Consider the following 17206-nt stretch of genomic DNA (forward strand, 5'->3'; position numbering starts at 1 on the left):
CTGACCCCTGTTCGGTGGTGAAGAAGGGGGCTAACAATGTCTAGATTCCCGGAATTTGCCAGACACCGAAGTAGAAGCTTTTAGGTGCATCAACTCACTTAATCCCAACCACCAGCCTAGTTGGTAGGGATGCTGATCTCCATCCACGCTGTGGATGAGGAGACAGGCTTCTGAAAGGGAGGAACCCAAATTCACACAGCTGATAAGCGGCAGAGCCAGGATTCAAACCCAGGTCCCTCCAGACCTAGGTATGGAGTCTCCCTTCGCAGCCCGTTTCAGTGAGGCGCATTGGCTTTCCAGGCCTCTCAAAGGCTGTAGGTTCTTGACAGTGTCTTCCCCGAGGCCCCGGCTACTATGCCAGAAGGATTTCCCCCAGGGCCTGCTGCCTCCGCAGCTGTCTCCTATCTAATCCCCCATTTTTGGCCTGGGAACCCTGAGGAACAGAAAGAATGCCCTCGTTGGCCACCTCCCTGAAGAAATTCTCAGCAGTGCATCTGTCCCTCAACCCCTCCCGAGACCCAGGGGTGGGGGCGGGGAGAGAAAGCCAAGCGTTTCCCAGCAGCTGTTACACCTTGATGTGAAGGAACTGGGGCTTTTACTCCTCAGGGACCTAAAGAAGTTGGGGCTGGACGCTTGGCAGGGGAAAGAGAGACCAGCACCTCTTTATCCAGACAGAGGGTCTCCTGTCCTGCGGACCGGACCGGGGAGGATGGCGAGGGTGGGCGTGAGCCAGCCCTGAAGAGCAAGGTGGTGGGGGCAGAGGGGAGGGGGCTGCGGGGGCCCCTTCAGGCCAGGAGGGACCTCACTGCTGACATTGGTGGGCGGCGCTGCGTTGACTTTAAATCTACCTCTTCCAGGGTAGAGGGTACAGCTCTGTGGTCGAGTGTGTGCTTAGCATGCATGAGGTCCTGGGTTCCATCCTCAGTCCCTCTATTAAAAAAGAAAGAAAGAAAGAAAAACCTAATCACCCTTCCCCAAAAAAAGGAGTTTAAAAAATGTGCAAAGTCAATAAGACAGCTGAAAATAAATAAGGTTTTGTAAAAAATCCACCTCTTCCAAAAGCCAGACTTTCCAGGTCCTTCCTGGTGGTCAGCACCTGTGTTCGAGCTTGGGGACCTCGGTGAGGGTCCTTGCTCTTGGGAGGCTCCCTGGTGGCGCTCCTGCCAGCCCCGAGGGAAGGGGAGCGCCTCTCGCCTCTACAGCATCTGGTGGCCTCTGGGGTGGTTCTAGCTCCAGGCAGGCGCCCTGACCTGTGGCCCCGACCTGTGGCTGCCACAGCACAGAAGGCGGCCACAGAAAGAGGGGAGGGTGAGTTTGCAGTGACTGCCCGCCACCCGCCCAGCCTCGGCCCCACGGCCAGGCCCAGGGCAGGAGGAGGCTGGAGAGGGGGCAGGGGCTGCTGCAGGGGCTGGAGCTGACCCCTCCAGGGGCCAGGGAGCGTTTCCCCGCCCTGACTTTGCCTAGACTTCCTTCCTGCTTCCTTTTCCTTTTAGTTTCCCCCTGAAGGATAATGGCTATGCTTCTGTTGTAAATTTGTACTTTGCAGATCTCTTGGGCATGTGGGATTGAATGTACAGTCCCAGTAACTCTGTGAGGAAGGTATTATTGTCTGTACTTTACAGATAGAAAATGGGAGGCTGAGTGATGTGTTCAGGAGAAAGATGACAACATACAAAAACACAGGAGTTGGGGGAGGGGAGGGACAGCCATCGTTTCTTGGGAATTCCTGCGGGAGAAATGGAAATCCCATCCCCAGCTGCTGAGCAATGGATTAGTAACCCCGCCCTACTACCCCCACCACCGCCCAGAGCGAGCTCTTTAAAGAGAAGGGGGAGAGCAACTCTCAGGCTGGTAGAGTGGGTGCCACCCGCAGAGATGCTGGCCTGCATCCTGATGGTGAAAGGGAGGTAATGAGGAGGTGGCTTCTGTGAGCCCAGGAAAACCCCGGGGCTCACGGACACACTGCCCCCCATCTCTGCCCCCCACCCCAGCAGGCACGTGGACGGCCAGCACCCACGTGCCCCTGTCTGTGTCCTTCTTGCTTCCAGCCAAAAGGAGGGAGGCAGACAGACAGGAGGTGGACACGGCTCGGCCCCGCCCCCTCCACTGTCTGCATCTCTCAGCTTTCTCCCTCCTCCTCGCCTGCCCCTCCCCTCCCCCACACCAGACACCAGCTCGGTTTGGCCTCTCCTCTCTCTCAAGGTCGTCTCTCTCAGCTGGGCCGGCTTCACATTCCCCAGCAGCCACCACCTCACCACCTCGCGTGCCTCCCTCCCGCGGCTGCCGTCAGCTTGAACAGGGGGCTCCATGTGGGGATGGGGTGCCGGGGGGGGGGGGCGCTGGCTTCTTTCCTCACGTGTCCCTTCTCCTCCAAGAGTGACTAAGCAACCAAAGGACCACCTCCTTCCCGCCTCCCTGCACAGCTGCCTTCCTGTCTTCAGGCCAGCCTGTCCATCCCTCCCAGGCGTGGCCAAACCTGTGGCCAGGACACGCATGTGCACACCCTCCAGTACATACACACAGAACATGCTACTCCTGCTCTTTGCTTTCCTCCCCTCTGCAATTCCTGTGCCCTTTCCCATGTCCCCTTCTGTGCCCCAGGCATCAGGGCAAACTATTCTTAGCCTTCTCCTGGTACCACTGGTCCCAGCCTCGTGGCCCGGAATCCCCCTCTCTGGTGTGTGTCTGACACCTGGTTCACACACCAGAGGAAGTGCAAAGCGTTCTGTGCTGCAGCCACTTGCAAAGGAGCCACGTGCTGGGAGCAAGCACTGGACTGAGCCCAGAGCCCCGAGTCTGCCCACCCCGGGCCCTGGCTTGCTCTGTGACGTGCACCCAGTCACACCAGCATCTTACTGTCTGCCTTCCTCCTGGGGCTCCCTCAGCCCGGTTCTGTTGCTCTAAACATAGACAAGCCCCACTCCCCACCCCCGTGACATTTCTAGCCTAAGAACAAAGAGCAGACCCTTCCCCACCGTCCCCCAGAGCGCAGACCAGCGTGGACAAAGAGAGCCCGACGGTAAGGAAGGAAAGAGGGGAGCAAGGAAAGGAAATGCAGACCACACAGAACACTTCTAGCCCCACCACGTCGAGGTTGCTGATCCCAGATCAGCCGCAGCCTGGCCCTAAAGCTGGCTTAGCTGCAGGCCTTGCTGAGCCCCTCTCTGGTCCTGCAGAAGAGGAACAATCCAGGCTCTCCTCCCACTCAGGCTCCGGAGCCTGGGACAAGGACACCCACCCTGACCCCTCTTGACTCAAGATTGAATCTCATGTTGCTGAAGATCGTGTCCACCCACCCAAGCATGAGCAGTCCGCTGTCTCAGGAGAGCTGCTCCCTCCCCCCAAGGGACCCCCGCATCCCAGGAAAGGCTCTCTCTTGGAGATCTAAGAAATCCCCATGGAGCTGGGTCCTGGGAGTCTGGCAGGATGGCAGGCTGCAGCCTTGGGGACAAGCGATGGCAAGTGAGCCTGTGGCCTTCGGGGGAGTGCTGGGGGGCGGGGGAGGTGGGGATTGGCGTGGGCAGAGGAGAGGTCGGACCTCCCCTCCAAGCCAAGCATGAAAAATAGCAGGCCAGAGAAAAGCACACAGCCCCCATGCTGGGAATGGTCTATGAAGCAGGGAGTCGAGCTGATAACGCAGATGTTTCAAGCTGAAACACCCCGCAAAGGAGAAAAAAAAAAAAGTAAAATGTAGCCTGTAGGGATTCGAGTCTTGCAGATCATTTGTGCAGTGGAGTGAAAGTCACCTTGCCCGTGGGGATGCTGGTACCCCTTTGAATAAGTCAGTCTGAAAATAGGGTCCATTTTAAATTCAGCAGATCAGGATGTCATCCCTGCAGAGATTATGGGAGGCAGAGAAAGATGGGAAGACATTCAGCGTTCCAAAGGCCTTGAGATCCCTCAGAGCCCTTCGGTCCGAGCCCCCGTGTCCAAGCAGGCCTGTACCTAGTGCAGAAGGCGGCCTCCCCTGGTTAGAGGTCCCGGCTGCAGGAAGCCACCATTTGCAGGACACTGTGCCAGGCTTTGGCCAGCCCTTTGCATTTATATGCAGTGTTACATTTAATCCCCATAGTAGCTCAGTGAGGTGGGCCCTGTCCCAATTTTGTAGAACTCTGAGGTTAAGTTCTTTGTCCAAGGTCACACAGCAAGTAAGAAGCAAGTTTAAATGGCCATTCAAACTTGGCCTGCCCTCAAAGCCCTCCAGCCCTCTTGGATTGGTGCTGGGTGTCTGACATTCCTGGTAAGTCACAGGCCACCTGTAGGAAGCTTGCATGTGGAGCACACCCTGTAAACACCCTGTGGCCGGCTCCACGGCGTTGGGGGATGCAGGCTTCTACAGAAACCTGACCATCCGTAGCTCCTTTTCTGCCCCTCCCTGCCCCAGTGGTGGCACCACACACCTGGATTTCTCCTCCAAGCTTTTCCAAACTGGATCTCCCTTCCCACACCCCCTCCCTTCCTCTCCATTGTCCAGGAGCCCAACCTCTTGGCCCCTGAGCTCCTATTCATGGATTTCTTTCCGCTCCTTTCACCCCAGTACAATAGGCCCCTTCCCGTGTGTTGGTAAACACCATCACAGCAAGCCCGAGGGAGGCGGGTGGGTTCCAGGCCAGGTATGAGCTCATCTGGGAGCCTCTCGTGCCACAGTCTCTTCCTAATGGGGGACAGGACCTCCTGAAGAGGTGGCCCGGCCTGGCCCCCCACCCTGCCCCTCTGCCGCTCCCATCTCGTGCGCTGCAGCGTAGGGGGCAGGTGGTCAGCGCCAAACCTACGGCATCTTTTTTTCCTCGGGGAACTGCTCACTCAGCTCCTGCCTGGAATACTGGAAGACGGATGGGAAGGGAGAGGTGTTTGTTTGTGTTCTGAGCCATCACCAAGCAAGTTCCCACCCCCCCCACCCCCAGGGGGAGGTCTGAACGATGTTTTCCAAGTAACCTCCATGACAGCCCGCGAAGAAGCAGCAAGAAACAAGGCAGAGACGTCATTCAGCACCGCAGAAGGAAGACACACCCACCCGAGCAGAGCAGCAGCCACAGCGCCTCCATCACAGGGACTGATGGAGACCCCCTAATTCTTGAACCGCATGGAGCCTGAGCCTCAGTTTCCTGAGCAGGGTGGACAAGGAACCCCTGAGTCTGCAAGGCCCCATCTTCCAAGAGATTCGCCTAGAACCAGGCCCTCCCTCCACCTTAACCATCTCCAGTGTCCTTCACTGATTCTTTGAGCAACCCTTTAGTAAATGCCTAGCACCGGGGACATGGTAATAAACAGACCGACAAGGTCCCTGTTCTCAGTGGGGGAGGCAGGCAGTAGTGGAATTAACAGCCAGTAACAGCTCAACAGTGTGCTTCGGGCAGAGGCAACAAAACGGAGGTGATGTGGCAGGGACTGGAGATCAAGGCCGGCAACATCAGAAAGGGTAATTAAGGAAGGCCTCCAGGAGGTGGTGATGGATGGTCGAGCTTGGACCTTCAAGATAAGAAGGCAATAGCCATGCAAAATGTGAGGGGAACGCTCTCCAGGCAGAGGGGAGGGAAGAGGCAAAGGCCCTGAGCAGATACAAGCAGGGCAGGTCTGAGGAGGAGGGGGAGAGCGATGTGGGCACCCAGGCTTGGGGGGGGAGAGTGGGGGACAGCGGGCTCTGAGCATGCAGGTGCTGTAGGGTTGTATCGTAAGCGCAACGGGTCCTTCTCCAAGGAACGCAAACACCCTTAGAGAAGGTCTCTCGGTTAGTGGTGCTAAAAACACAAGGACGGAGCGGGGGAAGCATGCTTCACCAACTGGAGATGACAGCGGCCACAGCCAGTATAACCTTTCAGGGAGGAAGGATCTGTTGCTTGGCTACCAGGCCTGGGGAGGGTAAGGGGTGGGAATGGGGCGCTCAAGTGGAGAAAGAAGAGAGGAACCCGGAGCTGGAGGAGGGGAGGGTTGAAAGCAGGAACTCCTGCGGGGGTGGGGAGCTTAGAGAGGGAGTGGGGGACAGGAGCGGCTCCCAGGAGGGGAGGGGACTTTGAGGAGAGGGACAGAGCATTTTACGGAAGGTTGATTGGCTTTCATGCAGTGCAATTTCCCCTTGGTCGTCCTCTCAAGAAGATCTTGTGTTAAGGGCTTGACTATGTCGAAGCTTTCAGAGTCTGATGCCAGCTCCCTTGGGATGTGTCTGTAGCTTGAGGTGCGCCTCGGGGGAAGCAGGGGCCCGGTGCTGAGGGAACCACTTGGGATTGGAACACAGCTGAGAAGGGTCCCGGCTCAGACACTCATGTGCTGTGTGGCCTCGGGCAAGTCTCTTCTCTCCTGTGTCCTCCCTCTGGCCATGAGAGGATTGGGTTAGATGGTCTCCAAGGTGCCAGCAGCCTGAGACACCAAGATGCCACAGGTCCTTTTGTTTACTCAACAGAGACATGAGAAGATGGGGCTCAGATGGTCAGAGGCGGCCAGTGTGCACCAGCCCCCTGACCTCCGGGGGGGTTTCCACACCCCTCCAGCAGGCCATCCTGCTCCCTTAGTGCCAAGAGAGGGCAGTTTTAGGGGCATGCCCACTCCCCGACACCTGGACACTGCTCAGACCCCGTCTCCTCCAAGGAACTGCCTCTCCCCCAGGGACAGGGACTCCCAGAAGCTTTCATAAGCAGTGATCTTTGGTTGCCGGGCCTGGGCCAAGAGCATCCCCCAGCAAGGGTGAGAAAGGTTCCCAGTGGCCATGTAACCCCGTCCCCAGGGAAGGCGGCGCAGGGGGGGTGAGACACCCCCTGGGGAGCAGAAGAGCCCTGCCCCCTTCCGGAGAGGGCGGGGTGACCTGGGACCTGGTGGAGCCGTGAGTTCAGGCCCTCTCTCCTCCTCACCCTGATGCTTCAGCACCAAGCAGTCTCCAAACCCTGGCCTGCCCTCTCCTCCCGGCTCCTGGCCCCCAGCTCGGCCTGGGAGCCAGGAGCCGGGCACAGCTGCTTTCTCCTGCCCAGCAAATGCTTCTCCACTTCCACCACCTTAGTAATCAGCACACGTAACAAGAGCTCTTCATCTCCTCCCCCGTCTCCCGCCTCCCCTCTCCCCGTCTGTCCCCCTCCTCCCCGTTACCCTATCCTGCCTCCTCCCCACCCCTCAGAGCCACTGCCACCTCCTGGGAAGCTGAGAGGGTTTAGCCTCAAATCAGGCTTTGTCAGAAGGAAAACAGGTTTATTTTCCTCGCTTTGAGAAGGTGCTGACAGAAACAGCCAGGGAAGGGTGTTTTGTATATTCAAAGCATCCATCAGTCCACCCTCCCTCTCCTCCGCCCCCGTGGCTGAATCTGGCGCTGTTTTCTCATTTTCCTCAAAGACTGCTCCTCTGATCTGCCCCTTGGGTCCCCCATCCCCTCCATCCTCACCTGTGAGCCTTTGCCCACAGGACCCATCCACTCCTAATCTCCTAATCAGTCCTTCGCTCAGGTCATTTCACTCATTCAGTAATTTAGAGTCATTGCTTTCATGTGCCAGGAACTCCAGGTGCTGCGGCTATGAGACATCTGGGGAAGGGGGGGCTGGAGTACACGGATGCATAAATAAACCATTAAAGTACAAAGCGGTAACCGCGGAGGCAGAGGCGGCCCACAGCGCCAAGGTGGGGCGGAGAGCAGGGAAGGCATGCTGAAGGAGAGGGCGGTGATGCCCAGGCAGGCAGCCTGAAGCCGGCATCCTGCGATCTGGCGAGAGAAAAGGCGCTGCAGGCCCTCCCAGCACAGCCAAGTGCCCTGGGCATGGAGGGGCGCTGAGCCGGGAGATGTGGGAGCCAGGGATTTGAGCAGAAGGAGCAGGGGCGAGAGAGGGGGGCTGGGAGAGGCGTGTGAAAGGAACCCCTGCTGGGTTGCACATGGGGGGTCAGATGGGTCAGGCTGGTGTTCCAGAAGTCCTGTGAAAGGTGGTTTTGAAGGGGACACGCCTGGTACGGGGGCCGGGGCCAGTTAGGAGACCGATGCCATGGGAATTAGAAGACAGGAGTGAGCTCTGAGCTGAGAACAGTGATGGGAAGGGAGCAGTCAGAGGAGCCATCAACGTGGGAGCCTGCAGCAGCTTCAGGGGCTGGGACCCTCCAGCAGAGGGGCAGCTGAATCCAGAAAAGGGCGTGAACGGGATTACTGAGCACACCCAGGGCTGAGCCCAGAGAAAGGCAGAGAGGGGCAGAGAGTTCCCTCCAACTGGGGAGGGCCCCTGGCCGGGCGGGCGTGCAGGCAGAGGAGACCTGTTATCATTCACAGTGACCGCTGGGAATGAGCATCAGTCAGGAGCCAGCCTTCCAGCCAGGCTCTAGCAGACGGGAGAGGCACAGCTCTCACGCTCAGAGAGCCCCCATCTAGTGGGGGAGCGTGTGCACAAGATCCCCATCCATTAAGATCTATCAGGAATGCACCTGAAGTCAAAAGAACGCATGCAAAAGGGATGCCAGAGAAGAGGCTGACTGGAAGGAAGGCAGGGAGCCCCTCGCTGGCTCTCGAGCACCAGGACCGACTGGAATATGACGTCCATAACTCATAGCCGATCAGTCCTGGAGGACCCAGTGCTCTGACCCCTCTGGAAATCACTCTATTCTCTGACAGCTGAGCCCTTCTCCTCGGAGGCTGAGGGCAGGAAGGTTCCTCTGTGAGATGTCCTCTGGTGCCCTGCAGCCAGGATGATGGATGAGGAGGCAAGAGCTGCCCGGGGCTGAGCAGAGAGAAGATATACTGAGAAAGCAGCTCAGAGACACTCAGGGGCTGGATGCGGGTGGCGAGGAACTAGGTCCCTCTCCCAGCCCTCTCCATTCACCTGTCTGCCTCTCCACCTGGTCCCAGGTTCTGTGACACAAATGTCGCAGAGAGGTTGGGGACAATTGAGAGAGGAAAGTGAAAGATCAAGGGTCCAGAGGATCATCTGTCCCCTCTCTTCAGGGTCATGGGTGTCCTGCAGGGTGGCTCACCCAGCAGCTGAGTCCTCAGCCCTGTCCCAGTGCCCCAGTGCCCTAGAAACGGGCCCAGCCCCAGTCTCTCTGGGCAGAGATTCAAGTTCCCATTCAACCTCATTCCTTCAGGCATAGGAGATGCTGGGACCAGCGACTAGCAGAGGGAAAGACACATTTCCTGGGATTCAATCCAATTAAGACTCCATCCCAGGGTCCAAGTTACAATAGAACTGCAGCCAGTCTCTCTGGGAGGTGAACCTGCCATTCAAGCTGCCCGGCAGTCTCGGTGGCCCATAGATGTGATGGGTAAGGCCTCAGTTTCCTCTTCTCCATTGCATCCCAATTGTCTGGGCCTCTGGGCTGTCCTGTATCCCTTCCATGCACACACAGGACAATGGGGATGCCAGCAGGTCACCACCGTCTTCCCACTCCCATCAGCTGCTGGATATGGGGGAATCAAAGAGACAGAAAGTCATGGGAGCCCCCCACTTCCTGCTAACATGAAAAGGATGCTGGGCTCAGGGGGAGCAGGGCCTGGAGCTGGGGCAGCTGGTCCAATAGGCAGAAAATGACTGCATCATTTGTTGGGTAATTGAACTGTCTCTTCTGGAGCTGAGCACCAGGCAGTAGGAATTTTACAGCATCTCTAACCTGAGCAGCCCACGCTTTGGGTTCCCTTACTCCTAGGTTTGAGGGTTATGCTGGCAAATCAAACATGTAGCCTGTCCTGGGCCGTTTACTGCAAGGCCAGGGCTGCAGGCAGTAATGCTGACAGTGTGAGACGGGGACACCCAGGGGAGGAGGGTGCCGTGGGCTGAGACTCTCTGGAAGCCTGCACACAGAGGAGGCAGCATGTGAATTGTCCCCCTCCTCACTCCCGCAGAGGTCCACTGCCTCCTCACTCCCCTGGGCCAGGTGGCCCACACAGACAGCTGCTAGTACAACTTCTGCGTGGCAAGGACAGGCCTCACACACAGTCCAAGCACAGTGCATATTTATAGAGAGGAGAAGACACTGCTGGCCGTGAGAGAGTCTTTCTGAAGGTAAGAAGCATGAAGGGTCCCGCTCCCGCCCCCCAGGTCGGCTCGTCTTTGCCCCTCCCTCTCCTCCACTCCTTTTTTCAGAGGTACTGGCTTCTCCCTGACTCCTCCGCACCTCTCCCTGGCTCCCTCCTGACCTCCAGGTAGGCCCCTGTTCAAGTCCAGAGCATCCCCTGGGTCCCCGAGGGGAAGAAGCTGTGGCTCTCACACCCAGGACATCGGATGCTGCTGCCGCCCTGGCTGCAGGCAGAACAGCACCGTCTGCATCCCCAGCCTGACCCTTATCAGGCACCTGGAGCATTACGGCAGCCCCGGTTCCTCAGAAAGTTCCGGAGGGGCCTGCATTGAATGGCCTCCCTTCACAGCTTCCCGGGTCCCCCGCTCCATCCTGCTTCACCCTGCTGTGTGCCCTGTACCTGGAAGACTGATTTCTAAGCCTGCACCAGTCAGGCTCCTCGACCTCCAGGCTCCAGTGGGATCGGCTGTCAGAGACCAGACGTGGGAGGAGACTGGGCAGCCCCTGTCCTCGCATTTCCCCACACCCCCTGCGGCCCGGTTCCCAGAGCCCTCATCTAGTGGCAGCCTCCTCCCACAGCTCTCCCTGGTTCCAGGGACGTCGCCTTTCCCTGTCCCTTCTGGGCGTCTCACCCCCTCCTCACTGGCTCTCCTTACCCAGCCTGGCTGTACATGCCCCTCTTTCCTGCAGGAGTACGACGGATGCGCCCTTCGGCCCCTGCTCTCCTCCCCGGGGAGGAAAGGATGCCTCGCAGGGAGAAGAGACGTGGTAGACGGCAGCCCCGGATCAAGGCCTGGTCTGGTTACCCTGGAGGTGAATCTAGGTTGGAATCTTAGTTCTACCACAAGGTCAGTTATCTTTCCTGTGTTCCACTCTTTCCATCTGTGAAATGGGAACGCCACTCCCTCTTGGGGTTGTCATGACGATTAAGGTAAACAATGTACCTGCACAGTGTTTACCGTTATTGGGCACGTAGAGCTTGACAAACAGAAATGACTGTTGTCATGTTTTAAGAGAAGCACGGCGTGCCCTAAATCCTCCCTCTCTGAGCTCCCTTTGGGGCCCATCCAGCAGTCATGGTGACCAAGGTGTTGGGGGGCTGTTCTGGGGCCTCGGAGAGGCTGCAGGACAGTTCCTGGAGTATGGGTCCCAGACTCCCCTTCCTTGAAAGGATGCCTTCCCAGGAGACCCCCGCCCTCCCTCTGGTGCTGCGAGAACCGCCCAGGAGCAGCAGGGGCGGGTGTGGGGCAGGGGTGGGGGCAATTCGCAGAGACCCTTTGTGTTGGACTCCCCGTTGCTGAGGGAGCGGCCTGCCTCCCTGGCGCACTTCCAAGTTTCATGATGATCATCATCACCCCAAGACTGCAGCGCCAGCTCCTCTCATTTCCATGCTTTCAGCTGCTGTGACTCATTCACCAAGTCTCAGGGTGCTTTAGGAGCCACTGAGGCCAGGTGGATCCAGATGCATGACATCCTGGGAGTGGGAAGTGGGAACTGAGGCCCGAGGCCCCAGGTGGCACAGATGAAGCCAAGGTGACAGCAGCCCCCAGGCAGCGTCGGCCTCCCAGGTGCTGGCTGACTCCCAGGTCTATCGTGTCTCTGCCCCAACCAGGTGCTAGAAGGTCACAGATTAGCTAAAAAGAGGGGAGAGAAATGGGGAGCTGGGGCCAGTGGACGCCTCCTGTGCCCCAGATGTTGGGTTAGGCCCTGTATACCCACTGTCTAATTTGATCTGTGCCTTTAGCCAGGTGCTGCGTCCATTTCACAGATGGAAAAAATCTAAGGCTCACAAGGGTGATGTGTTTGCTGCCCAACACACAGCTAGTCAGCGGGGTTCCAGCCCTGCTCCTCCGCTCACCCAAGCTGCACCTCCTCGGGAGGAATAACACGTCCTCGCCACGAGCAAGTTGGGCGGCCGGGTGGCTGTATCTGGGGGTTCCGGCAGGGGAGGGTGATGGAGGTCAGTGGGCAAGAGCAGGGGGAAGCGCGGTGAGCTGGTCGGGCTGGTGGTGGTTGGGCCTGAGTGGCAGGGGCCATGAGCAGCACACAGGTTGGGGGCTGGGCGCTGGGGACAAGCAGCACCAGAGGCCCCTTGGGTAGGGAGCTGGGCCCAGGGTGCCTGTGTGGTTCTCTGAAAAATGAGGGTGAGGGGAATGGCAGAGAAAGAGGTGCAGATCAATAAAGAAACAGCATAGGGCTGGCTCCAATGCCAAAGGAGACTCAGCCCTGGGGTTGAGGGCGGGCAAGGGTGGCCGAGGCTGGGGCCGCCCCCGTTGGAGTGAGAGCGGCCCCAGCAGGGATGTGGGTGACCCTGCTGGAGGCGGGGAGCCCTGCCTGCTGCTCTCTCAGTGCGACCTCAGAGACGACTCAGGAGACAGGGAAAGGGGGAGGGGGTGGGAAGCCAGGGAGACGGGAGGACAGCCGGGAGCACTGTCACACCCTGAGGAGGAAAGGGACCCCCTCCCAGGTCTGGGGGCGCCCTGGAGGTACTCATGTGCCTCCCCCATCCTGTCATCTCCCAGAAAGCAGAGGGGCCTGGGTGAGCACCGTTCTGTGCAGGGACAAATCCCCACTACAGGTGACCCTCCCGGGCCCTCCGGCACAAGCAGGCCAGTGGGTGGGCCCCCAGAAGGACCCAGAATTCCCCAGTGTCAGCCACTGCAATCATTTTTAACTGTTGATACCTAATCCACTGAGTATTTTCAGTAGAACTGAAACCTGTCCACGTCACCCCCCTCGTTCGTGGGGTGCAGGAAATCCATTTTCATAATGTGTAATATGTTTTGGTTTATTGGAGTTTCACTTGACTTTCATTGGCTGCTCTCCCCCTCTGCCCTTGCTGCAGGTGCTTCCCAGGGCAGGGCCACGGTTTGCACAGATTCACCCAGGAGACAGGATGACGTCCTAGGCAGGAGGAGAGTGCCAGGTGCCATCCTGAGGCAGGACCCTGGGACCACGAGGACCCCCAAGGCGGAATGGACAAGGGCTTCAGCCAAGCAGGGTGGCCTTCCCTTCAGCACATCAGTGGAGGAGGGGACCTGGGATGCACACCGGGAGCCAGAGCTGAAACCCAGGGTGGGGGCCAACCCCTGAGCCCAGGCAGGTGGCTCTCACGTGGGACACGTTTCATCCTCCTGGGATCAAGGGCACGATGAGCCTAAATCTCACTGAGCATCCTCAGTGCCCGCACAGAACAGGATCGGGCGGTGTCGGACCGACATCAGCAAAGATTCGGAAGATTCCGCCGCCACCTGTCTCTGAAGTGGAGCTCCCCTCGCCTGCAGAAGTACAAGGCCAAGTCCAGCCCCAGCTCCACCCCTTCCTAGCTGAGTGACCTCTGGCTAATCCCTTTGTTTCTCTGAACCTCAGTTGCCTCCGTAAGATGGTTTTTAATAACATGCCGTTGGAAAGGTTGATGTGAGGATTAAAGAAAGTACCATGGGCAAAGCTCCAGGTACTAGGTTTGACACATAGTAGGAGTTCAACGAATGTTCATTCATTCTCATTCTCATCCTCACTCTTAACCCCAAGAAATGGTCAGGGTGTCAGGGCCGCACCCACCTCACCCCCATGGCTGCTCCTTCCTGGCTCTGCAGACACCGGAACACCACTCAGTTCACCCTCCTCCCCACACACCATCTGGTTGGGATGTGGTGAGGAAGCTGGTGGCCCAGGAGGGAGGCCAGGAAGAGAGGGCACTTGGGTTAGGGGAGGCGATTGGTGGTGTCGACTGAAATAAATGCAAATAAACGCGCAGCCTACAAGTTGAGAGTTATGTTTTATTTGGCGGGAGGACTCAAGCCGGGATGACAACCTCTCAGATCGCTCTGAGGGGCTGCTCCCAAGAGGTAGGGGAGGAGCTAGGATATATAGGAGCTTTACAACAAAGACCTGGTAGTCAGAACAATAAAAGATTACTTGTTACCTAAAGAAAGCCAGGCATCTCAAGTTACAGAATTTAGTGCTTTTCTGTGTATGGGAGGAAGCAAACATTTGGGCTCACTGAATTCATTCTTTTGACAAGCACCTAGCTGTCTAGGGCCAGTGTCCTGTCCTTTCTCATTCTGAGCCCCTTCAGAGTGCACCATTGTGAGTGGCTGCAGGCTTGTCTTCTCTGGGGGGTGGCGGCAGACACTGATGACTTGATAGCTTCAGCGTTCTTTGCTTACTGATATGCTTGGCAGTAGTTTTTGTTCACAGTGGCATATCCAGCAGAGCCAGTCCCAGCCATGCCCCAGCAGGAAAAAAGTGCCTACCAGCCTCTATGGGGGGAAGCCCAGGGTGACACCATTCCTCTTTTGTCCCCCACTTCCCTGCCACCAGACTGAAACAGGATGTTTCTAGGTTAAGTGCGCTGTGTGACTCTGGAACCCTGGGGACCCCACCTGCCTGGCTGCAAAGGTCTCGGTGCCCTGCTCCGCATCTGTCCTGGGGTCCTCAGAGGCTTGTGTTCCCAACAATAGCTGCAAATCCCTGATTAAGATGCTGCAGCAGGGAGAATCAATAACCATTGGCAGCTGAGCCTCTAATAAGTATAATAATCACCATTAAGGGAAAGAGGGGGGCAGTGAGTGGGGCTGGTGACACAGTGATTATATTAATCTGCCTCCATCCCGGTCTGCATCCGCCTGTTGGCATGCTTTTGCCTGGAGCCTATTGGGAGGGACAGGGGCTGCCAGCAAAAGCAGGTGACCTGCCTTCACCGGGCTCCCAGCCCTTGTGGGCTCCACAGCCCCCAACACCCACTTCATCCACTGATCTGAAAAAAAAGTTCCCTGCCTGGATGGGAGGAAGCAAAGTGAATCTTGGGGGTGAGGGTAGGGTGGAGGGTGGGGGGAGAGGGAACATGGAGGGCTCCACACCTAGGGGGAGGCATGGGCTGCTAACAGGTCTGAGTCTGCTCAGGCTTCAAGAATGTCTTGCTCTGTGAGCTCCACGGGGCCGATAATTTATTGAATCTCGTTTAACAGAAACTTGCGGCGTGCTTACCATGTGCCGAACATTAAGCATTTTGCAAATGTAAACTCACTTAATCCTTGTGACAACCCACAAAGTAGATGTTCTTCGGATCCTCACTTTGCAGATGAGGAAAGGGAGTCACAGAGCTGGTCACATTTGCCCAAGGTGGCTGCACCTGGAACGGTAGGTCCCGGGCTTGGACCAGATGGCACACCTTTCCTGTGTGTGCACTGCGCCCCAAGTCGTTGTGGCCTCTGGAACCCCCGTGCCTGACACGTGGGAGACACTCACTGGCTGTCTGGAGCACTAAGCTGCCCCCTGGGTCCTATCTCCTCACCGTCTCACTCCCAGTCCCTCCCGATAAGGACATTCAGCACTACTCGCCCCTCCCCCCACTCTGTCATATCTAGCCCCCGCCCAGGGGCTGGAGGTGTTCCCAACACTTCCCAGCAAGCACTGGTGAGTGTGAACAAGGCCTGTGGGGGCACACTCTCTCGTCGTCCCTTCTCCCCATCTCTCAAGTTGTGAACACTGACCATGCTCTCCTCATGGCTGCGGGGCCATGACACCAACCCAGAAGCCCCCTAGAGTCACGTGCCTGGCCATTTATGTGTCTCACCTGCTCTCAAAAGCCTAAAAATTAAGTGAGCAGGAAGCTGCCATTTTCCAGGGGCAGATTTTTCTCGGGGCAAAAGACAATATGGAGGGGTTCATTAGAAATGGCCAACCCTCCTACACTGTTGGTGGGAATGTAAATTGGTGCAGCCATTATGGGAAACAGTATGGAGATTCCTCAAAAAACTAAAAATAGACTTACCATATGATCCAACAATTCTACTCCTGGGCATATATCTGGAGGAAACTAATTCAAAAAGATACATGCACCCCAGTGTCCACAGCAGCACTATGTACAACAGCAAGGTATGGAAGCACCTAAACGTCCATCGACAGACGACTGGATGGAGAAGACATGGTGTATATACGATGGAACACTACTCAGCCATAAAAAAGGATAAAATAATGCCATTTGCAGCAACATGGATGGCCCTGGAGAATGTCATTCTAAGTGAAGTAAGCCAGAAGGAGAAAGAAAAATACCATATGAGATTACTTATACGTGGAACCTGAGGGGAAAAAAAGGACACAAATGGACTTATTTACAAAACAGAAACAGACTCACAGACACAGAAAACAAACTTGTGGTTACCAGGGTAGGGAAGGGGGTGGGGAGGGATAAACCGGGAGCTCGGGATTCAGGGATACTAACCACTGTATATAAAATAGATAAACAACAAGTTTATACTGTAGAGCACAGGGAACTCCATTCAGTATCTTGTAAAAGCGTGTAATGAAAAAGAATATGGAAAGGAATATACGTATGGATGTATAAATGAATCACCATGCTGTACACCAGAAATTAACACAACACTGTAAATTGACTATACTTCAATTAAAAAAAAAAAAAGAAAAGAAATGGCCACACCCACCTCATTTATCTGGGACCTAGCCCCCTCCACCCCCAACGTGCAAAATCAGGGCACACGAGACATCACAGTTTATATTACCTCAGACAGTTTAACTGGGGCCCCTAAAGCTGCAGCTCCCCTAGTTCGGATCAACGTCGAGGAGAAGCAGGCCGGCCCCCAGGTCTGTCGCGTTTGTGCTGCTGTGCGGACCCCGCCCCGTGTCTGGTGCGCAGGTATCTGTTTCATGACACGAATGTTCAGATGAATGAGCAGAAGTTCTCTTTGTTCTCATCCAGTATCTCACATTCCAGGCGCCAGACACGTTCTATTTAAATGAATTGGGTTTTAGGAAAAAGAATGTTTAATGTCCTTAATTTTCTTCAACGCACTTTTTAAATTGTGTGCGATATACGTAACATAAAATTTGCTGTTTAGCCATTTTTAAGTGTCTGGTTCATTAGCGTTAAGTACATTCGCATTGTTGTACAACCATCACCACCCTCCATCTCCAGATTTTTTTCATCTTCCCAAACTAAAACTCCATACCTATTCAACAACAACTCCCTATTCCCTGCCCCCACACAACTCCGAGTAACTACCGTTCTTCTTTCAGTCTTTATGAATTTGACTACTCTAGGAGTCGCATAATTGCACAAATTTGGGTAGATCATAATCTCATTAACTATTCTTTAAGGGTTGATCATGCAGATTGTTCCCAGTCTTTCTTTAGCATCAAGAATGCAGCAACAAATAAATTTGTGCAACAAGACTTGTGTGTGTTTAGGATTATTGCCTTGGGTTTGATGTCGGAATTG

General features: G+C 56.1%; 1 long non-coding RNA gene across 1 annotated transcript; it reads left to right on the plus strand.

Annotated features, from left to right (window-relative positions):
* The first annotated feature begins 4611 nt into the window (after positions 1-4611).
* On the plus strand, positions 4612-13711 carry LOC141574845 (uncharacterized). Its single transcript, XR_012501986.1, has 5 exons — positions 4612-5235; positions 9040-9216; positions 9794-9953; positions 10657-10814; positions 12812-13711. It is a non-coding gene; the product is annotated as an uncharacterized LOC141574845 (long non-coding RNA).
* The last annotated feature ends 3495 nt before the right edge of the window (positions 13712-17206 follow it).

Source organism: Camelus bactrianus, chromosome 23 (assembly GCF_048773025.1).
Source record: "Camelus bactrianus isolate YW-2024 breed Bactrian camel chromosome 23, ASM4877302v1, whole genome shotgun sequence".
Lineage (NCBI taxonomy): Eukaryota > Metazoa > Chordata > Mammalia > Artiodactyla > Camelidae > Camelus > Camelus bactrianus.